The following is a 25,233-nucleotide window of genomic DNA, read 5'->3' as shown; positions in this document are numbered from 1 at the left end:
GCTAAATAGCACAAGAGTGGCATAAGAGTGAAGTTATATGTCATTATAATTTAGGTACATAAGAGTGGTGAGCGGCAATGACCTTTTTGGTCAAACTAAGTATAAATCCATCGATTTTATTTCAAAACTTCCTGACCTATATCTAAAAGTGAATCTCAAAGGGCTGATGGATTATTGGACGGTCGGTACGAATGGTACCAGCCTTCATTTATTTTTATTTATAGATTTCGTAACACGAGATCGGAATAGTTATTAATATAAAGCTGTGGTAAGGTAGACATTCTTTTCCGAGCCATACTTTTTCTGGGATTGATTACGCATGGCCATGGTCGGCAGAAGCCACTTAACATCAGGTGGACTGCAGGATAGTCTGCTACTCCTACATTATAAAAAAGGTAGATATAGTATAATTGCTTTGCGAATACTGACAATATTATTCGAAGGGGCCTTGTAGGTATTTCCTAAGGTTCTGTACACACGTATGGGTAACCGAAGGATTTGACCGCAAGAGCTATTTTTCAATAAAGGTGGAAAGCTTTAGCAGACACTCTTCGGAATTTAATTTCCGTACATCTGACGCGGTTCGAAACGTTGATACTATACACGTGTGTGCGTGAGACACCTACTAAATTTAACGAACACATTGAACATTCTTTGCTTGTAATAAACTTCTATGTGCGCATTCATATAAGAGAAAAACATAATATATCTATGTAGCTTAATAAATAAAATATTAAAAACGGATTTTTAGCGTCATAAGTATCAGTGTAAATGTATAAATAAGATTTTATCCCCCTAAGGGGAATAATTTTTTAAGAAAAATTTTGGTGTTCTCATTTACATCATTGCTGGTATTTTGTGTTTTCTTAACTAAGAACGCAATTCTTAAGCAAAACTAAGCTTATGTCTTCCACAGGCTTGAGTGTATTTTCCTCCCTTAGCTTATCCCTATCTAGATCATGAGACCAGTAACCCCGGTGTACTCATATTGGAAACTTTTTTCATTTCGCGATACTACGAAGCGCTTACCATGTAAGTGACCCGTGCCGTTAGTTGTTACTCTGAACTCCGCCAATCTCTAGAACTGGTGAAGTGTGTCAAAGCTCTCCTTGTTGTCAAGCATCAATGTGCTGTAGTGAGCTTTAAATGTTTCTCAATGGAATTGACAAGTCTTGCTTGTGAAGACTTCTGTGGCCTGAGGTCATATCAAATGTGCCGCCATACTGTTGTCATGTTTTACTTCAGCTAAAGATAATAAATATGTATGTAGGCTAAAGACTAGGGATAAAAGTGTTTTCTAACAGATTTTTATTTTGCTTAATTTTTTTTTTAACTTAGTAAAAGATTGCTCGAAATCTTAATGGTTCCTAACGGCGCATACAATCTCCAATTTATCTTGTATGGCCGTATAACAGTGCTAAGCACTGTTTTTTGTTCTGGCTTTTAAAATGTGATTTTATAAAGCGTTGTATAAACGACGGGAAGTAACGTACACGTGACCGACCTCATGATGACCTTATGAAAACCTATTTGTGTTTCATTACAGATGTCCATGGACGGTAGTGACCAGTTACCACATTAATCTGGTGAGTACTTTCGTTAACTATATCAGTTACATGAATAAGATGGTGTTTTTATCATTTTTAAGTAATTAAATTGGTTAAAAACAAATATATTCAATAATTTAATCTCGTTCGTTAAACAAATCACTATAAACAAAAAATTTGTAACTGCGAACCTTGCAAGTCACTGACATTCATGCAAAGATTTAACTTAACTTATCTTTTTTATCTTTTTTCTTTCTTTTTTTATCTTTTTTTATTTTTTGTCTTTGATTTATAACAAAGAAACGATTGCACAGTTTTATTTTACGTAATTTAAGTTAAGATTTTATTTTATTCAAGTTAAATTCTATTCCCGCTGCGAAGCAAGCCCGACAATTCGAGAGACAAAAGTGAATTTTACAATCCCGAATTCACATTTAATATAACCGTTTCACATTTTGCTACAGTCCGACTGATCATATTTTGTGCCAAGGTGTAATAGATTGTAGAAGTGAAATATTAAGCGAATAATTTAGGGCCCTGAACGTGCTGGAGGTTCGCTGAAGTGTAAATTATTTACCCGTTTCGAATAGGTCCGGTCCTAAATTTTAATTATTCAAACCTGAACGATCCCTCAACGTATTTTTGTCAAAAGTGTACATGTAAACACATTTTTCATTAGTAGTGTACTTACGTTAACTAGGTTTAGGATCATTTTATAAAATGTATGTACCTACAGAGACAGTAAATATGTCAGACAAGGATCGTGGCAGACAGATGTATACATATTACTCGTATTTAGACTAAAATTATCACAACATTGAGGCATATACGATTTATTTATTGCTGATATTTCGACCCAAAAAAAAACAATATTTTGACAGGTACGGCCGGTACCTTTTTGGTTATATTACGGTAACTATACTCCGCTACCAGCACGGAATTTGTGAATGCAGACGAGCTCTTCAATTGATATCAGAATTTTTGTTTGTGAAATAATTAATAACCAATACTGTCCTATAAGTTTGTGTAAGAGCCTTTCTGTGATTAATGTGGCTATCCTTGGCTACTAGCCAAGGATAGCCACATTAATCCTTATAAAAAAGTTATACAGACGCCTTACAGATACCTTAATCGAACAACCATATACTTATATATAGAACAAAAGTCATAGATATAATAAATAATCAGTTCTAACTTATGATTTGAAATTAAATACGTGTTTTTCGAGGGATGTACGATGTTTATTTAAGCTTTTATTTTAATTTCAGATCCAATTTTTCGATTAGAATGGATCGTTTGATCATAATTGCCGTTGTAGGCTTTTGTTTGAACTCTCAGATTACAATTTAATTACTCGTAAATAAAAAATTCTAATAGATACGATTTATAACGTTCATTTATAATTTTTTACACGTGTTTAAATTTATTGAGTATTTTACATAATTCTAAAAATTTGTATGGAAAACTCATAGAGGCCGTACTGGTTCGAATCAGGACCAGGAGGCACCTTCGCCACCCTTAATTTTAATTTATACCAGCTGTATTAAATGATGTGTTCTGATTTGAAGTGTGTGGTAAGATAAGACGAGGCGCCTCGACATAGTCCCTAGAAAAAGGAACACATTTGACACCGACCTCAGGAATTAAATCTTATCTCGGGTTGAAAACAAAAGTCCATAAGCGATAGAGATCACTAAACATAAAGCGATCACATTTTTATTTGGTAATTCAATAAAAAAGCAATGGAGTATCTTACTTTCGTTCAAATCTGATTTATTAAGACAATCTCAAAACAAAAGTATAATCTCCCTTTCAACGTAGAAGTTAAAGGTTATTGCGAGTTTACCGTTAACTTCAAAACAATGGTTTCGAAAAGTCCGTAACTCCCAACTGAGCATTGACCTGAATACAACAAAACCCCAACGACAATAACCTGATTAATCTTTGGTAATAAGACTTCTCAATTATGAATAATTTATAAAACATTAAATCGTGAGGCCGCTGATAGCCTACAAAATGTAAAGTTCTTGTTGTATACACTCAAGATAAGCGAGCATAGTATTTTTTTTTTTTTTTTTTTTTATAATTTAAGAGTAGCAGACGAGCATGCAGTCCACCTGATGGTAAGTGGCTACTGCCGCCCATGGACATCTGTAATCAACCCCAGATAGGATTAGATATTCCTACCTGAGGTCGGCCACAGATGCGCTGCTACCCCTGAGGACTAAGCTGGAATGCCTCGGAAAAGTCTTTCTCCCTTACCACACCCTTCAAACCGGAACACAGCAGCACCTAACACTGCAGTTATTAGGTAGAAATAGGTGTGGCGGTGGTGCCGCCGGAGTCGAACCACAAAGGGTTCTACCACCTTCAAAAGTAGTAGCCTTATGTTCTACTTTTATGTTGCGTAAAAACATATAAAACAGATGTCGTAAAACATGAAAAGCCAGAAAGGATAGGATTCGATGAAACAGGGATTTTGTACCTAATCATACGATAGATAGAGTAAATACTTGCCTAGAAAAAAAAACATTGGCATTAGAAAGATTTTTGGCTTTAATTGCTCGATTTTCGGCTAAGCAAATAGATGAATTTAAATGTGTTATGGGTAAGAATGTTTAGACACTAGTCTTCTTGTGTGCTCATGGTATGACACATTCATCCTAGTGTCGACTACGAATTTGTAAAACGTGAATATAAATTAATATTTCAATAAAGAAATTGAAAGCTTCTCTTTACTCGCTCGAGATAGTACAAGTAGGGTAGGGATCGTTTAAAATTTAGGGCGATAATAAAGTGAAGAGACTAAAACAAAACACCTGGAACCAAGTGAATTTTCTACAATTTTACAGTCGTGAAATAACAACAATGGACACGAATAGCGAGCTTACTGTAAATGTAAAAACCGTAGTAAAATGTACTTCGCTTCAAAAACACAATGAAATTTTGGAGAAAATATATTTCAACAAGAAATGGAAACGTAATACTTTAAGTTATATTTCATCGTTACAATAAAATTTTCGGCCAGGCTAGGTGATCATGCTTGGGAAGCGGCTGTGAGATGGTGAGAAAACTTCAATAAGGTGATTCAGAAACACATAGCTATCTCTTAACGAGTCGAGGAAAGTCTCCACCGGATCAATCTAAATAATAGATAAATTCTAGCTGACCCGGCAAACGTTGTGTTGCCATATAAATAAAAAAATAAGGGTGAACAACCCTTATCACTTTGGGGTATGAAAAATAGATAGTAACCGATTCTCAGACCTACTGAATATGCATATAAATTTTGGTGAAAATCAGTAAAGCCGTTTCGTAGGAGTACGGTAACTAACATTGTGACACGAGAATTTTATAAATAAGATGTTGGTTACTTTAATTTTTTGTAACTTCGGGCATTTTTGAAACCTGATGTAACAAGAAATCATTAGAACCTCAAGTAACGAGCTAATTAAAGTTCATATGTCATATTTTTTCTAAATAAAAAGTTTATGGTTTATTAGAACTATAATTTTTAATCAGTACCCTTACCATGAGTTTTCAAAACATCCCACAATTTAACGTTACTTCTACTCAATCCATTATTCTGTTACGTTTGCTTCAGTGGACTGAGTAAACGTAACAATAAGTAAGTGCTCAACTGACGGTAAGCTTTTGGCTCCCTCACATCTTCGCAAAAAAGAGAGACTAAATATAAAGCGCCATTTTGTCAATTTAGACATTAAATATTACGTTACTGATACTATAATTCTGATACAATTCGCTAGGGGCGCTGATTGGAATTTGTATGGGCAAATATGTAAACAAATATCAAAAAAAGTCATATTTGTCAAAACGTAAAAACTCATGGTAAGGGTACAGTTTGAGTGTACTAGGTATGTATCATTCAAATACATACACGTAACTGTAACAAGATATAATGAATTTCATGAAGTAACAAGAGATAACTGTCGAAAATTGAACCACATCCAACTCGGTACGAACCTTTGCCGCCTTTGAGCGAACTGTAACTCAATCTCAATTGTTTGAGTCGATTTTAATCTTGAAAAGCAGAATGAAATCTCTTTGGGAATGCACGGAAATAGGAATGTAGTTTGCAACGCTTTTGAAGTTAACCTTTGGTTTTTATTTAGTACTGTAAAAATACGTTTTCCAGTAGTAAATAAGACAATATAAGTATTTATAGATAAACGGATATTACATTAATATGAGGCAGTCTTATTTACTTAGTAGAGGGATTGCAAGTTGTACTCGACAAATAGAGATCTAATTCAAATTAATATATACTCATACCTAATGATGAATTAGATAGGATTAGATATTCCCACCTGAGGTCGGCCGCTACCCCTGAGGACTAAGCTGGAACGCCTCGGAAAAGTCTGTCTCCCTTACCACACCCTTCAAACCGGAACACAGCAGCGCCTAACACCGCTATTATTAGGTAGAAATAGGTGTGGCGGTGGTGCCGCCGAACCACAAAGGGTTGTACCAGCTGTAAATAGAAGTGGTAGTAGTGTAGAATCAGGGATTCTTTATGTTTTACTTCTGTCTGAAATCGTTTCTACTTCTGAAGACTAAAGAAGTAAAGTAAATCTGATTTACCTTTTTTAACTACGCAGGTAAGATGATCAGTGATAACAATTATTTATATGATAGCGTAACGTACTGCTCATTATTACTCTGACCCGCAAATATATCCGGAAGAAAACTTTACTTCCTCACTTATTGTGTCTTCAACAAACCAACAAATTCGAAAACTTACCCAAATTTTACATGGTCATAGCAAAATAAACAACAAAGCGACGCAAACTAGGCCCAGGTGGGGCTTTTAATAAAATTCGAGTTCCCATAGAAACTTATTCATACATCGCCAACCTTTCATGAAAGAACATCTTTCATAATAGAAACATCCACTAGAAAATGCTTTATCGGGACTGAGATGGCGAGTTTTTGCTGAAAGGGAAGTTTTTGCTGAAGCAAGTTATGAATGGGGTGAACAAATATAACAGTGACTGTTATGGAACATAATTGTAATTTTATATTAATTTTGGGTTTATAGACGCTTTCCGTAATGTTTTAGTTGAATGAAGTGTAAACAATTACACATGTCTGTTGAAATAATAAAACAGTTTTAACTATATCGTAGAATATAAAAATAATAAGCGTAAATTTTGATATTTATACAAATCAATCATGAATGTAGGAATTAAATACAGACGGCGTGCAGTGTTTTTCTAAGACATTTCATATATCTATTTATATGTTTCATGACTATTCTTCAACCAACCAACCCACGGAACTAATTGAAACAACAAGACCTTCTAGAAAGGACTTATCTAGCAGTATACACATAAGGTCAATACGATATAAATAAATTAAACTGAAGTTAACGTAGTATCAAATAAACTAATCTATTTTAAAGAAAATTAAATATAAAATACACGACCTCATCTAGAAATACAAAAATGTTGTAGTTAAATTAAAAAACTGGACCTAATGAAAACCCATTGCTGTTGTTCGTGCAACTTGATAGTTTCAGTGTAGGTAATTTCCCACAGGTAAACAGTTTTTCGAATGAGATTTTTTAATTTTCTCAAAATATTTCTTTCTGATAGATTTAGATAGTACACAGTGCAATGTAATTCAATGAAACACATTAGGTATACAATTGTTATAATATATTTTTGTAGTTAGAAAAATCGCAATCGTTGAATCACGAAAATCGCTTTTTTGAGAAGTCGATTTAAGGCTTGCCACTCATTGGCAACTATCTTGTCGCTTAAGCGACTGAGCAGTGGCTTAATAGGCTGCCGCTCGGGCATGTGATATGTTGTTTGAGTGACAAGAAAACATGTTTGATTTTATTCGAAATATCTTTTGACATTAGATTATATACGCCGGTGCATTAATGTTTTGCGTGACCCACGACGATCGTTAAAGCTACGAGTTGCTCAAGCGATAGTATTCAATGAGCGGTCAGCCTAAAACGATACATATATTCAGCATACGAAGGTACGTATAGGTAGGAACTTAAGTGTTACATATTTTGCGTACCAAAGATAGAAATTAGACAATTAGACAGTGGGCAAAACATTGGATAGATTGATTATTAATGACGGACATTCGTAATTTACATAAGAAGCGATCTCATCTCCAAACCAGCGATTTCCCTCAGGTAACCTTAATTATTTATTTAATTATAATAATAATTCTCATCTCCCAGGAGAACAGTGAAAATTTCATTAATTTAATACGACCTTAATTTCTAACGTTGCGTGTGTGACCTTTAGTCTCTTAGCGCTTGTGACCTCATAATAGATGAATGATGCATAACTCAGGATTATTGCTTAAAATAGGCGTTCATAAATATTCCCAGGGAAAGGTCGAGATGAGTTGGTTCTTTATGAGTTACCTGGGGACATGAGTCTAGCGTGTAGGGCTCTTTAGGACCGTTATTAATGTTATGAACCTTTATTATACGGTAATAAACTCATTATTTAGTCGGGTTATATTGAGGTACCTCAGTTAGTTTGCCATTTTTGCACAATAACAATAGTAGAAACGTCACTCAAAGGCATTTGACTATACTATGTAGTGTCTTGTCACTACCATGCACTACCATGAGTTTACAAAAGTATTACTCGCTAGCGACTGCGTAAAATAAATGTATGAAAAATTGTACAGCGCCTCTGGTGGTTACTCGTAGAACTAAAATCCGTAGTGGCGTAACTCGATACGTAAAAAACCTATCGAAATCAAATCGCTAGCTAATGTCATTATGATCTATTGCCATACAAATTTGGTCCCATGAGTCATTAATTTGACTTTCTATGCCAACTCATGGTAGTGCTGCGGTACGTGTCTGTTAACCGTTTTCATTTCTTTCTGTCTATCTTCTATCGTTTCGTGTTTGTACACATTAATTTGGCTAATACTTATCGTCTACCTTTTAACGTTTCTTGTATAACTTTAATAGTTTCGTGTCTTTATATCTTCTTTAAACTATATTTTATAGTTTCTAGGCTACCCTATCGTTTCGTGTTTATAAACCTTCATTTTACTAATGTTCACCGTTTCTTGTACACCGTTACAATTTAAAATAATAACTTAAAACACTGCCCACCCCGTCATTAACTTGGCAACAGATAAATTGCTTCCTGCGCCAAATGAAACGCCGTAAACTCCATAAACGCGGGTATAACGATTTATTGTTGCTTCATTGATACGAAACGGAAACAAAATCCTTTATTATTAATGGCCGCTGTCAGAGGGAAGTTAATCTGACTTACCGTTTTTCTACCTTAATGGGATTTTTTCGTTACCGCGGAGTATTTATTTCTGTATTCAAGTAGCGTTCAAGAATTTCCGTTATTGATCTGCTATAACAATTGTTTCTCCTTGCTTGTCCTTCATATTTAATTTAATTTATAGTTATGATTGCGGCATCCGATCTCAGTGCTTAGGGTCCCATTTATATGTAAAGACAATAAAGAAAATCATATTTTATATACAACATTTTGCCTGCTACGTTCCTTGTGTGACACTTTACATGTATGTAGAATGTAGATAAATGTAGCTTAATACTGCTGTTATGGGGCAGTTATGATTGTAGCAATGGTTTCTCCAAAGACGGACCATAAAGCGTTCTAAAACAATTAAAATACTGCATAATACTGCTGGGAGTTTCAATAACGTTTTGTACTAAACAAAGGTATACTAAACCACGTGCTGCAAGTAAAGGATGAAATTTATGAGAATTTTAACCTTAACCATAGTAAGCTCCACTTACTGCGACAATCCTTCAAAGGATGCAGATAATTCCTGACAGGACAGCGACTTTTAACGTCCGGTCGGGCTATTTGTTTGAACGGGAGTAATGGGAGCAGTGGTAATTATAGGGGTCCGGGAATGAGAAAAGGTGCGTATAGGGTCCCTTTTGAATGTTATTAGTGGAGGAGAAATAGGTGACGGCGAATTTGTCGTAAAAGTTAACATACATTTGAACCTTTATTTAAATGCTAACACTTCGTCGTCCATAGGCGACGTTAACTGGAAAATAGTTAGCACTATCAGGTAGCACATCTGCTTTATCGTCAGGTTCAAATATAAAAAAAAATACAATCGTAAACTATGCATTTGATCATGATCATGACGATCTTTAGCAAAGTTGTTGTACATGAGTCCAAGAAGGTCTCTGAGTTAGTACGACCAACTTTCGACAGATGGTGCCACTGTCATTCCAATGACGATACAAATTTTCAGTTATATGGACGTTACGTTCTTTTTTTAAACTGGTTAACGGGTGAGGTCGCGGGACCTACTAGTTTATTAATAGTTTACAACCAAACATATCATCTTCCCTTTTACGATAACTAATCACAAACACCCCCGAGAGTCCGATGTTCTCAAAGGCCTGCAAGTCTATACCCGCTAAACATTGACGAGACATTCAAACGTATAGCCTATTAACAACCTTTGATACATGAAATGTAACCGTATTTCATCGAGTATTCGGGGCTTCTCTATTAAGTTCTAGTCCGCTCTTTGTGCTTTGAGGTCGAGAACGATATTGTCATGGCAATGACGGCACGATTATAGAGCAATGCAAATTTAATAATGTATTTGATTAATATAAACGATTCCTAAGCTTGATTTACCTATTATCTATACTAATACTATAAAGAGGAAAACTTTGTTTGTTTGTTTGACTGTAATGAATAGGCTCCAAAACTACTGGACCGATTTTAAAAATTCGTTCACCATTCGAAAGCTACATTATCCACGAGTAACATAGGCTATATTTTATATGAAATATATTTGATAAATAGATTTTGTGGCGGTACAAAGTTTGCCGGGTCAGCTAGTATTTTATATTATAATCATCATAGCAAAAATGAGAACCAGTAAACACGTACACCCAAACTCTGAGTAGATGTCTAAATTCGTTATTTAGGACGGTATGATTTTTTTTATAATGAAGGAGTAGCAGACGAGCACGCAAGCCACCTGATGGTAAGTGGCTACTGCCGCCCATGGACATCTGTAATGAACCCCAGCTAGAATTAGATATTCCTACCTGAGGTCGGCCACAAATGCGCCGCTACCCCTGAGGACTAAGCTGGAACGCCTCGGAAAAGTATGTCTCCTTTACCACACCCTTCAAAACGGAACACAACAGTACCTAACACTGCTGTTATGAGGCAGAAATAGGTGTGGCGGTGGTGCCGCCGGAGTGGAACCACCTTCAACCTTCAACTATGATACGAGCGACAGAGAACTAAAACACGAGCAACGTTCACCATTTGGCATCGATTGTCACCAACTGACGCCAGCGCCTGTCGACATCTTCAATCATCAGTCGCTGACGAGAGCCAGCGACAATCGGCCTCGTATATAGTATAGTCAAATGAAGTACATACACGACGTTAGAATGCAGATAACAAACAATAAGCAGTATTAAAATAAAGGTGTACTAAGAAATTCTTATTATAATTATAATTTATACACTTTACATCAAGTACCTACATATTTTTCGCAAATTTTATTGCACGCTGTTTATTCCAAACTGTGTGTCTGAATCAGTATAATCACACCAAATTTTCAGTGTATATTTTAACATAGTTCCGACTAGGCACAAAATACAAACATTTGTAAACTAACGTAATTTCTCATATTAGTGTAGTGTGCAGACAACATCATAACTACAAAACTCAACTTTAAACATTCATTTAGGGAGCAAAAACTCATGATCCGATTTTAATACAAACAGTTTGAAACTGGTGAAATTAAAATGTACTTTGTGTACTGAATTGCGAGAGCTGTGGTAGTATTTTTGCTGTGTACAGAGCTCGGTAATTAAAAATTAAATGAGATGTTACACAGTTAATTGAACCATAACGACCTGGTTTGATTATTTAACTGTAAATTAACCAATTATAAAATTATTGGAAGTGCTAGCAATGGTAGCCTATTTGTGGTTTCACTAACTAATAAAACACTGATATTTTTTAAAGTTATGGAATGAAAGATGTATTGTACGAGGGCGCTGACACAAACATAGTACAAAAATAAATTAGAAAGGTGAACGCCACATTGGCCACCAAAATGAACAAGTTCTAAGTTTCGGTGGAAGGGTGTAGATGCCGCCTTTTTTGTGGAGAGACCTTGCATGGGTTCTTTTGAGTCGAGGGGACAGCGCAGAGGACGTGACGGACAATAGCTCGTTTGATACTCCAATCTTTAAATAAGATGTTATCTTTACAGAAGTTCCGTTAGGTAATATTTACAGGCGTTATTTTGCCGAAATCCATACTTAACCTACAGATGAAACAAAATTAATTTGAAAATCCTTATTATTAAGCTTGTCCTATAATGATATAATTTATCATTATGTTTGTTACTCACGCAAATATCCCACAACATAAAATTTCAGAAAAGACAGTCAAATGTATCATTTACATAGTTGGCGGAAATCAAACCCAAGACCGCAGACTTTTAACCAGTCCAAATAAAGTTTTTGTAACCTGGCGCCACAAAGACAACGCCACATGCAATTCGAGTGTGGAATTGCCTTCCTGCTCCCAACTTGGGCCGTTTCGCCAACATAATGGCATTTTTATTCGGAATTCACAAACTTGTAAAGCTTTCGTACTACGCTAAGACTTGTTAAAGCTATTGTGTAATATTTTATTCAGGGAGTTTTAAAGTAGGGTAGTAGTTACGTACGTCATAGATATATTTCACTTACGTTGCTTGAAGATAAAACTTTATATCTACTTCATAAAGGATGTTATCTATGTCTTGGAGTCAGAATCGGACTCTTACAATTTTCATGAAACATGAAATTGAACAATTTAAAGATTGAAACTTACTAACACGCATACCTAGTCAAACAGGATGCACTACAATATAAACCAATTATAGGGGAGGCCATAATCCAATGGAGTCTGAAGCTGAACAGAACACTGGTAAAATTTTAGATTGAGTGTGATCGAACTCCTAATTTCAAGGGTATAAAAGTATAGTATGTGTATATATGCGGGTGCGCGTAGAAAACATGATTAATTCATTTGTTCATCCAATTCTTTATAGCTGTGAACGTACACTTGTAATTATTCCTTTGAGCAGTACACGCTACGAAATTAAATGCAAATAGCTATTTAAATCAGCATATAACTGCCCAGCTCGTAACGATAGATTGTTACGGAACAATACTGCGTAGTCAGATCTTGAACTGAATACACTATCGCCGTATCAGCTGTAATTTCAATTCAATAGTTGTTATAAGTATCATTGAAGTCGTGCTGACAATCTGACAAATACTATTTCAATTACAATTATTATATATATGGTAACGGTTACAATCATATGAACATCACGAACATATTATGGTGTGTTTGCTTGCTTGTAGTTAATGGATGCCATATGACATGACGCTATGGTAACTTATGGATATTGAGAGTGCAAATCCTCTCATGCGTTAATTCTCAAAAAAAAAGATACTGAAAAGAGACCCGTGGTCAGTAGTGAGCAGTGGACTTCACGCACATTTGAGAACTTGTTGTTTTTTTCATAAATCTATCAGGCTTGTAAGTTTACTTAAGATATTTCTTCTATCATTAACGCAAACGATAATTAATTCCTACGTGTAATCACATAAGACTTTATCTTCAAGGACCACGTATTCATACTTACTGATAATTATGACTATCATCTTACATCCTGCATCTATTCAACCAGATAGCAAAAAATGTAAGAAGGTAATGAAAAGAGGAAAGATTTTATACCTAAAATTGGTGCTAGGCAGACGAGCTGATGGAAAATAGTCAACGTCGTCGGCTTTGAAGGCATTTCTTTGCACGTTTTTTGAGAACCGCATGTCAGGGCGTTCCGGGAATATCTCAAAAGAAATATCAACGTCGTATACGTGCATAGGAAAAAGAAGATGCAGACCATTCCGTAGAGGACGCCGAATTAATTTGATGTGGATGGAACCTACTCTTTTAGTAAGTGGTACAATTGGTTTTATTAGCACAACTGGAATTAATGGTACCATTGGTAATATTGGTACTATTTCTATGGAAGTTGTTATTAATTATGCGGGTAGTAAAAAATAAAAAAGAAGATTTTAGTCTTCAAGAATTCTTTCTTTCATGTAGCAAGCGAGCATGCAGTTCACCTGACGGTAGTTGTTGCTGCCGCCTATGAATATCTCTAACGAGCTCCATATAAAACGGCGATTCTGCCTCAAGCCGACATCCAACTCTTCTACCAAAACTCAAAACTACTTCAAGTTGGGAATAGCTGGAGCGGTAACTCCTAGGTCAAATTGCCCTGGTTTTACCAAATTTTTGATAAATTCTTATTTTATCAAAACAACAACACTGCTTAACACGTTAATGCAATCACGTTAATGCAAACAAACAATCACGTTAGAACAATGCTTGTTTGCAATAAAAGACTTCGCAGCATAATATGAAAAGAAGATTCGACGTAAATCCGGTTACCAGAAAATACGGAATCTCGGAAGCCTGATCATAAAACCTACGAGTAACTGCATAAGAGTGACACTCCTAAATCCTACTACACGCTCTAGTGGAAAGAAAAAAATAATAAACTCGCTATGCAAAGCTTTATCATCTAAATGCAAACAATATTCCTGAATAAAAATGGGAAGCTTCAGGAGGTAATGCAACGCTTCCCCGGATACCTGTATGCGAGAGGAAAATGAATGTCGAATATCACTCCGAGGTTTGCTTGTACCTCGTTGCCGTGGGTCAAGTCACTAGCTTTTGGAAGGTACAGAATATAAAGTATTTATTGTGCAATACGTAAATATTTATGTACAGAGTATGAGCCCTATGGTTTAGTAGATTGAAGTCTTTACGAGACAGTTATTATTATGGTATTCGAATTCATATAAGTGTCATTATGATTACATCGAGAACATGGGACAATTGAACTAGGCTAGTGTAGAAGTTCTGAGGCAGTAAGACTTACAAAACTGGTAATATATTAATGGCATTTTTTCCGATGCATTTGTTCCCTTACGGCATAAACTATTTCATTTATGTCAGATGTCTACACTATTAAACCTGACTATGTGCTCGAGGTAAGAATTATAAATATATACAGACACGAAACTCTATTTGCATAACATTTAAATATTGAAATCGCTGCTCCTGTAACTTGCTCCACACCTATCCTCTTGGAAAGGACAATCCGTCAAAGGCTCAGGTAGATAAGTCGTGACAGGACAGCGATTTTTAACACGGGTCGGGCTGTTTGTTCCGACGGAGCGTTGGGGGCAACCGAGCGGTAATTATGAGGGTTGAATGGAAGAATGTGTGTATTGCATTAGTTTAAGGACCTCTTAGCCTATATAAATAATAGTAACATCAGTTTTACAACTGACTTTATTTTTAAGCTAGGATACTTATTTGGATCATCATCATTCATTTTCGTTCAGAATTGAACCCAATAACTTTGCACATGGACATGAAGTAATAGCCAGTTCAAAACGCGCATTTTAATTAGATACATCGAATAAATAATATTGTGTTTGTAATTTCGAGATAATTACCATTTCTCTAAGTTTAATTTATTTTTGGATGCACGATGGAAAAATCATAAATATCCAAACATTTTAATTCCGTTTCATCTACCCATGGAGTATCTTAAACTTAAACCTTGCATGGCAAATTATGACGTCACGTTCACGCATGTAGAAAATAAAACGTTACCCGGGCGTCGTACGAGCAAGAACTCCAAAACTCGGATTAAGATTTGTATATTGAGCAATATTTCACTTTCCGTTCATTGAACCTGTCGCTGCGTTGTCCTTAATAGCTGTTCCCGTCTGATGGTAACAATCCTTTACAGGATCAGGCAGATAAGTCCCGACGGGGTAGCGATTTTTAACACGGGTTCACTGTTTGTTCCGGGCGCGCAAAGTGGGTATAATAATTGAAGGATTATGTGAAGGTGTGTAAAGCTTTGTCTAAATCCTTTTCTTATATTTCGATATATTTTATGGTAAAAGATATTAGGTCAAAATATTGTTTTTGAGGGTAACGTTTATTTACTATAGGTTTGTCTTTAGTTCATTATATGACCCCAATTTCCTTTTCAGCCAGGATTAGATTTGTTATGCCTTAAAGTTGGTAAAACATTTATAGTTTATCGAAAGCTGCAACTACCACCGTACCTTCCTCTACGTTATAGTGCTTGTGTTAAACGCTGCTGTGTTTTGCGTACAGTAAGACTCTCTGCCTTATAAATCTGTAACTTGTAAATTGACTACTGATTTTAATTGATGGGTATAACGCCTCTGAATAAATATCATCTTTATCATTTCATTCGAGAACTACTTCACTTTAACTAATTTTTGGCCACCATTCGGCTAGAATGAAAATTTCCCACTAAACGCTAGCAATACATCTTTGCTCCCTAGGGAACCTGACGTAAGATTTATTTCTAAAATGCAAACGCCCATAGTTTATGATATTCGCTTAAGATTTATTTTATGGCAGCTCTTCTCTGGCTATGGTACTAAATTTTTGGTGAACCTCAAATTTGATATAGTCAGCTGAAACGTCTTGAGAATCTTTGAGAAGACGTTATATAAAATGTAATATATATTATTAGTCAAATATATTTACATGTTAAAAAATTAAACTAATTAACGTAATATAAAAGAAAGTTTAAAAGAAGAATGAGTAAGGTTGGGTTTCGTTTGTTTGTCGAATAAAGTTGCATTTAGCCTGAAGGGTGTGGACGCTGGATGACCGATACACATATGAAGTGACTATCTTGTACTCAGGATTGATAACTCATCAGTGATCGATATCAGTTTCCCCAAAAACCCTCTATTATACTTGGAGTTGGTTAAAGACGTCCGTAAACGGTAGCAGCTTTCATTAGTTATACTGCAATAGAAAACACAAAAAATACTCTAACCATCAGTATTCAATAAAGATTATCCACTCCAGATAATTCCAACAATATGTACAAAAGAGAATCTATAACCACTCTATATAATTCCCCCAATATAATTTCACACGCGAACAACTCCAGTACTCATCGCTTTATTCTCAAGTTGCCAGTCACCGCGTGATGGATGGCGGTAATGTGATTCAATGAATCATTATCCACATGAACTCCTAATGTAGCCGTAAATATACAGTGGATTTAATTTCATTACTTTAATGCATGTGTTGGTTGTGTGGTTTGAGCTAGATTCGCAGCATAGGTTGGAGGACGCTACGCTGTTCATAGGAAGACAGGCACTCATCCCGTTGATATATTTTTTGATGATGTAGGTATAGGAAAGGACTACGTGCACAACGGTAATCAATCCCAGATAGATCAATTAGATTCCTACCTGAGGTCGGCTGCTGCTGTATTGCTACACCTGCGGATTAGATGGTACGTCTTGAAAAAGTACACCGTGTTGTTACGCAGAAATGGGCGTAACGGTGTTACCATCGAATACACCACCATCTTCAATTGAAGATACTAAAGGGGTAAAGTCCACATAATGCGTACACTAAATATTCTAACTGAACTTAACAATATAGATCGATTTCGAGACGGTGTAAGTATAAATAGTACTTTTTATATTTATTTTACCTTTAAATAGATAGAATTTCGAATATACCTAATGTCGAATTTACTTAAAGTGAATATGTATGTGATTACACTCATTATCATGCAAGGTTGGCTGGTTGAGTAAGAACAATGTTAAGTACTCTTGTGGCTGTTACTTTAAATACAAAATAATAAATAAATAGGACCCATCGTATTTCTAATATTGAACAAAAGCCTTCATTAATTACTTTAAGTAGCTTCATTCTACTTTGTATAGGTGCTTCAATTTCCCAAATGGTCTCGATTTCCTGACGAATAACTAATGTAAGGTTTTCCTTCGAGGTTGCGGTGAGCTTTTTGTTACTTAAAGTAAAGCTGGAACCATTTGGGGACCGAGTTGAAGGTAGTAACTTTCAATGGGTGTTTCGTAAGTGACATTTGAAATATTCACCTGAATACTCTGTGGGGAGTTTTACTACCGCTGTAGTGCAAATGTTTGCGATTCAAAAGACAGTTTATTTAAAAGGATTTTTAAAGTATTTAAATATATTTTTTATGAATGAAATATCCGACTTTAATGAATGGCATACGTCGCACTGAAATGGCCAATTAAATATGGCATTTTAATTGTCTTAAATATACGAGTACTATCAATAAAATTTAACCAGTTTTATCCAGATTACAAATACGAATATCTTCTATTAAAATTTATCAAGCTACGAGTATTATACCACAGCCAGTATTATAAAGGCAGGCATGCATAGATTTACACGTATAAGTCTACATCCTCGAAAATAATGCCATTTGTAAATATAAATCTCAACACATTTTTTTTATATTTATACATTGAATAGTAAATAAAGTATATACGTATGGTATCAAAAAATTGCTCATATAATGTATTTAGAGGTCCCTTAACTTTCACTCCGCGCCTATCTTACTCTCGCCGTTGGTAGAACCTCTCAGTGAATAGATGTTAGCCGTGCTTCGTGCGAAATTCCACTGAATATTCCAACGTAAAATAATACATGAATATGCAGTTGGTAATAGGAAGAGCGTGTTGAAATGCATGAAGTTATACCGGCGTGTATGTTGAATAGATTTTATAAAATTGCAGTAGCGAACGAGCTTGCGGTCAACCTGATGGTAAGTTGCGACTCATGGATATCTGTAAATAGCTGTAAATATAATTTTAGACCTGTGATCATACCTATGGTGTTACTGTACCCTGTACCCTTAGTATGAGTTTTTACGTTTTTACAAAAATGACTATTTTTGTATTTGTTTACGTATTTCCCATACATTTCCAATCAGTCCTGATACAGTGCGCTAGGGGCGCTGATTGGAAATGTATGGACAAACACGTAAACAAATACAAAAATGTCACGTGACATTTTTTATGCGGTTTTTTAATTACTTTATTGCCGATATTTCTAGACGAACGAGCTAGACGTAGGGTAGATAGATTAATCTACCACTAGTACTTGTCAACGGTTTCTCCTCGTCACCGCAGTTTCGCCGTGACCACGATCCATGCAACTGGATCGAAATATCGGCAATAAAGAATTAAAAACCGCATATCGTGAGTAGGTACCCGTTACATAATAAAATGTCTCAATTCCGCGATAATTTTAGTCTAAAATCAGATTTTCCTGTGTTAACGTAGCTTTTAAGCCAAAACACTGTTGTTATAAGGCAGAAGTTTTTGCTTAGACTCAAAAAACACCAGCGCCACACCTATTTCTGTCTAATAACGGCAGTGTTGAGCGCTGTTGTATTCTGTTTAGGAGGGTGTTTTAAGGGAGACACTAATCTGAGGCATACCTACGTAATCATTGGGAGTACTAACACATATGTGGCCGACCACAGGTAGCAATCCAATCTTATCAGGAGTTGATTACAGATGTCCATGGGCAGCAGTAGCACTTACTATAGTTGGTTTACATACTCATGCATGCTGTGCCCCTCATTGGCGACCCAAGAATCTTCAATTTATTATCGTGATATTGGCATGTAGCACAAACTAGTATTGCAAATAGATGCTTATACATTTGCTTAAATTCATGTTTTATTATGTGTGTTAAGCATATATGTGCGCGTTATGTATGATTGTACGAAGATACTTATTTAACTCTTATTTCTAATAATGAATCTTAAAGAAAAATTGTGTCCTGAAATAAACCAAATTCTTAATTCTCTCTTCTAAAATTAAATGAAAATACGTATTGTTTTATCGTTGTGAAATCCACTTGTATATGACAGTTGACTGCTTATATCCTGTTGCGGTCAGCGTTACCTCTGTCACTGTCGGGGTTTAAGTGGGGTGCAGGCAGGAGTAATGTTTTAACGTCAAAATTATAAGTCATAAGTCCCGCGTGATATAGTGGTTGCTATACCGCTCTAACAAAGGATTCCGGGTTCGATTCCCGGCTAGCCAGAAATGTGAATAATGAATCTAGATTTCCGTTCTCGGTCTGGGTGTTTGTATATTCGTCTTTGCTGATTGACTCAGATGGCATCGTAGTCAGTTATTAATAGTTCTGATGCTGTTGTATTATATGTTAAGAATGTATTAAAGTCTAGAGTAGTAGTAAATCCAAAAATCTTCAGAGGCAGCAATGATTTTTTTTTTATTTTTTTTTTTATTTTTATTTTATGATTGTTTTTTATAATATTGAAGTAGCAAGCAATTATGCAATCAACCTAATGGTAAGTGGCTACTGCTGCACATGGTCATCTGTAGTCAATCCTATACAGATTATCTCCTTTACCACACCCTTCAGAAAATCGGTGTGGCGGTGTGCCTTCAAAATCTACCTACAAAGTGTACTACCTCTTTTACATTAATTTAATTTTAATATTATTTATATTTTAGTATCACTTACATACATGATTAAAATAAGTCCGAATTTCTTAAATTTCTTACAAGGTACTTTTCCGATCAATTTGTGTTAATTTAATAATAATACAATAAACATCGACGTCTATTGTTAGCAAAAACCTTTGACGTACAGCAGACCCTTATCAAAGAGGTAACCATAGATTAAATTTTCATTAGAAATGTTTCAAAATATTACATATAGTTAGTAATTTTACATCTAATAACTATATACTTATTGAATGTCTCAGGACTAAATAAAGGTACGGTATCTCCTGCCTAAACTAAAACTAGGCTGACTAAAAGAAGGCTTCTAGGCAATTGGCTTTCACCCAACTAGCATTCCCGAGAAAGACACAATATGTGTGCTCGTCTGGGAACACTCCGGTCCTACTCCTTTAGAAACCCCTGAAGTACTCACTCAGCGCTACGGCTGATAATAGCGACCGGAGTGGTTATAGTCGGTAACACGTAACGCAGTGTCGCCAATACGGCACAACGATTCCCCCACATCTACCAAATAAAAGGTAAAACCACATCCCCTTATCCATTTCTACGTGTCACTTGCTCTATGGTAACAACGATTCGCACATAATAATATTGTCGACGCCATTTCGTGACAAAAGGAAAAGCGTCCATTGTGTCCAGAAAGATAGCATTTTTTGCGGTGTGAACCCATTTGGCGGGCCTAAATTGAAATTATCTTACTATATATGTATGTAACATTTAACTACTACAATTGTCCTTTGTGGAAAAAGCAATAACATTTACAATCGTGTTACACGAAATGCGATTACACTTTTTGGAGTAATAAATGTTGAAGTGATTTGTGGAGAGAAATCTAATTGGTTTTACATAAATTTAATGGAATCACAGGATGTTCCAAAATCAGAAGTGATTTGTGGATAGAAGAAATTTAATTTTGTTTCAATAATTTAATCGATATACAGGATGTTCATAGTATGAAAACGTTCTGAAATTTGATACTAATAGGCATAGATTAGTAAAGATGACTCACTCCTAACAAGAAAATGTAACCAGTTTTGACAATTTAAATTGTCAATGTCATCTATTTTCTTGTTTGAAAAATATTAAAAAATGTATATAAATTCATTTACGAATAAAACGATATTTCTCCGCACTTTTTCTTCGATTTCGTGTTTTTGCGCCACTGAACTGCACATGTCGGCGTTGTTCCGTTTAAATTATACCATGACAGCTTTTAAATGGCTGACACATTGTCTGCCGTTTAGGCCATTTAATGGCTTACTTCAATTACAAAGCGGTGAGATATTTATACTTATCTATGCTAATATGTCTAAAACATCTATCATAAATTTACATTTAAACCTAAAACTAGAATTTCGTGAATTGAAAGTCAGTGTTGTTCCCACATTAGAGATAATAATAATGATTAGGAAATAATTAGAAACATAAACATTACATTCGGTACCTATAACCCAGAATCGTTTGATGTTATTCGATATTAAAACCACAAAAATCCAAAATAGAATACCAATAAACTGTTATAGAATTATACGAAAAATATCCGCTTATGACATTAAAAGTATAGTAATATACTGTTATTTTCCTTTTACCACAATATTCGTATTACTTTATTTCTGTGTTACCTCTATTTCTACGGAGGACCCACGTGGCGGAATGGTTCATACAGGACTGACACACCGTGCGTTCCGGGTTTATTACTCGGCTAAACAAATATCTAAACGATGGAACTACATATCTATAAGAATATCATTTATATCATTTATTGTTATAATTATATCTGATATAATTTAGGTGGTCTGTGTTGATAGCACCAAAGACACGGATATAATCCTACCGTTGAGCTACAAGTGTAGAAAGCGTTAAATATTTTCAAAGCAGTTTATACACAATGGTAACATCCACGTCCGCTCGACAATTTTCCGGTATTTCAAAGTTTAAGCACCCTGTAGCGATGGAAATCTTTTTTAAAAATGCGATAAAAGTCGCTTTTAAAAGAAGATCGGTCTCAGAATGGCACCGGAATTGGATTAGACTCGATTTTAAAGAACTATCGCGAGCGGAAAGTTGGAAATGTCGTTTTATGAAATAAAATAATAGGACATAAAGAGGAGTTAGGCGACGTGTACGTTGAAGTGTATTTTTATGAGAATACACGTAAGATTATTTATTTATTCAGAATCAAATGTTATTTTTATGAAAATACATTTGAAACTCTCAAGGACGTAGTTGTTTATACCATAAACATTTAAAGTTTCAGAAAAAATCAGATTATACCAGTTTTCTTATGTATGAACTACTCTTAAGGAAGAAGGCGAATCTTCCAATATGTATTTTTAACTTGTATGTTTTCTTACTAATAAATTAATTTAATTATTATGTTACTGTAGTTGTAATAGTATGTACTATAGTTTTATTACACTAAATATTCTACTATATCTACCAATTAATGGGATCGATTACAGATGTACATAAGCGGTATAGCTAGTATGCTTCAGCATTATAAAAAATAATATTCGTTCTATAATAGTTGAAAATGTGTACAGAGCCTAAGGAAACAACGGAAGCAATAACATCAAAAGCGGTGACTGTGGCTTTAACATCTTCAATTCCGTTTGGGGTAATGTTACGATGCCGTACCATTACAGGCTTACTGTAATCTTATTTATAAATAACTTTGTATTTTCCTTGGACGGGAGGTAAATTGTTTTTGTTGGTGATATTATTTTGAAGGGATATATGGATATTTATCAACGTGTGTGTGTATGCAAGTCAATGTGTTTATATTATGTATGAAATTTATAAAATCCTGTATCGCTTCACTCATGGCTTTGTATATAAGGTAAAACCCTTGGTGGTTTGACACCTAAGGCATCACCACCACACCCATAATATCTGTCAAATAATAGCAGTGCTAAGCTCTCTCGTGTTTTGGTTTGAAAGAAAAGAGAAACATACTTACCGAGGCGTTTCAATTTAGTTTTCAACGGTAGCAACGCATATCTGACCGATATGAGATAATATAACTATTATTTTATCTGAGGTTAATTACAGATGTCGATGGGCGGCAGTAGCCACTTACCATCAGGTAGACTGCATGCTCGTTTGGTCAAATTAATAGAAAAAAATATAATTAAAGGTCGGTAATATGTAGGAATTTTAAGTGGTTTATATGAGTAATATCTCGGATATCTAGTACATTATATTTAATATCAGGGAAATACCACCAGTCTCATGAGGAATAAAGGCTTACGAGTAGAGCTTGAGTGCTTCAAACGAATCAATGTACAGTGTAGTAAATAAAAGCTTATAAAACATAAAAGCTTATTAAATATAAGGCGTGAATAAGTTGTATCAAGTTAACTATGTTCGACTCGCTATTGGGCTCTTAAACGCAATAAAATTTTGTTGAGAACAATAACTTTGCAATATTGCCAGTAATGTTTGCTGCAATATCTTGAGTGTTATTGTACGACTTTGCAATATAGCCCGCTAGACATAATAGTGGTGTAGCAATACCAAATTATAACTGCAATAATGCCGCGCTGTATTGAGATTGCGGCAAGTATGGCAACGTTGCGCGATGTAGACTTAAGTTAACGACAATACAATTGCTAAGTATTGCAATGAAAGTATATGTTTCAGTGTAGAAAATGAAGTCAAATGAAAATTACTTATGAGTTATTAGTCATAAGGCTACATTATAATAATATTATAAATGACGTGACAATTATTGGTGAATATAATCAATAAAAAAAAGCTATAGTTAATAATATAATATTTGTACGGATGTTAACATTATACTCGTCTTAATACGGACTCTACACTAAGTTTCCAGTTTAACTGCAACATCAGGTGGACTTTGTAGACTTTCTCAATTTGTATTGCAAGCAAGATTCGAGTTGGGAATTCAATGAAATTTCTTTGGGCTGGACGGGACTTGGCACGTGTTTTAAAATTCTAGGCATACAATTGAATTTTTGTAAAAGTTCATCCAAATATTTTGAGGTTGTTAATACTAAATCCTACAAACCATGGGGTCACACTAACGTCGTCAGTGACGCAATTGCTCTGGTAGAAGCCGCCCAAATTAATAAAAATATCTCAACAAGGAACAAGAATTCATTATTTAAGTTTCTTTCAGAACTTTTCCTTCTTTGGTACAGCAGTGATACTTACAATAAGCAAAGATTCCAAAATATATGTGTTGTGTATATGTAAAGTAAAATCTTAAATAATCTTTTACAAATATTTAATATAACACGAGCGTAACCTAGTGTAATAGTTTATCGGTAGGAGAAATCAAAAACCCTTTGTGGTTCGACTGCGGAGGCATCATGGCCACATCTATTTCTGCGATACTCCTATAGGGCTCTGCCCTGGGGAAGCAATTTACGCTCCTCCGCACAAATGGTGTTAACGAAGGTATGCGACCACACAAACAGCCGTCCTTCCCGGGCTTGCTTGCTGGACGGTTCGAGCTCCTACTCTTGTTGCCCGCAACCCCGGAAGCCTCGTTTTAGTCGCCTCTTACGACAGGTAGTCGATACCGTTGCCCTATTCTTATCCCGGGACTACGTGGACAAAATAATGTAGCCTGTGTAGAACTTTGGCAGTTTTAAATTAATTACGTGATATTAAAGAATAGGTATGCGTTTGTACGACATAAACCATGGTATGTAACAGGACTCTGCCGCTAGACGCTGCAAATAAAATTGTCGACGTGGAGAGCATTTGAAATGAGATATTTATATAAACGAAAGCTTTAATAGCGAAGTGGGGCGGTCGATAATGAGATGGGAGTACTGGATCAACACACATTTCACTAGGACACTGTCTACTAATGTGTGTGTAAATTAAAGTGCTGTGTGAAGCGAGGGTTAAGAGATATATCAGTGTATGCATGATGGATGATAGAACAGAACTATGATGTTTATCGCGGTACTATCATTTCATCTATTTGTATTATAACAGCAGTGTTCATGTTAAAAAATGTGATAGCCTATTTTGGGCGTATTTTGACTTATCTAGTTATGGGACTGGGATTCAAATTCCAAACACAAAAGTGTTTTCGTGCATACGTTTTAGAAGATATGTGGCTATTATAAAATAACTAGCTAACCCGGCAAACATTGTGTTGCCATATAAATAAAAAAATGTTAAGGGTGAACAACCGTTATCACTTAGGGGTATGAAAAATAGATAGAAGCCGAT

General features: G+C 35.2%; 1 protein-coding gene across 1 annotated transcript in view; it reads right to left on the bottom strand.

Annotated features, from left to right (window-relative positions):
* The window catches only part of LOC140743980 (uncharacterized), a 110,362-nt gene that overhangs the window by 19,716 nt on the left and 65,413 nt on the right, over positions 1-25,233 (bottom strand). The window lies entirely within an intron of this gene.

The sequence above is a fragment of the Epargyreus clarus genome, unplaced genomic scaffold, assembly GCF_041222505.1.
Source record: "Epargyreus clarus isolate Ecla_fem2 unplaced genomic scaffold, WU_Ecla_fem_2.2 ptg000008l, whole genome shotgun sequence".
Lineage (NCBI taxonomy): Eukaryota > Metazoa > Arthropoda > Insecta > Lepidoptera > Hesperiidae > Epargyreus > Epargyreus clarus.
The sequence above is the reverse complement of the archived record's forward strand: the minus strand, read 5'-3'. Positions and strand labels throughout refer to the sequence as shown.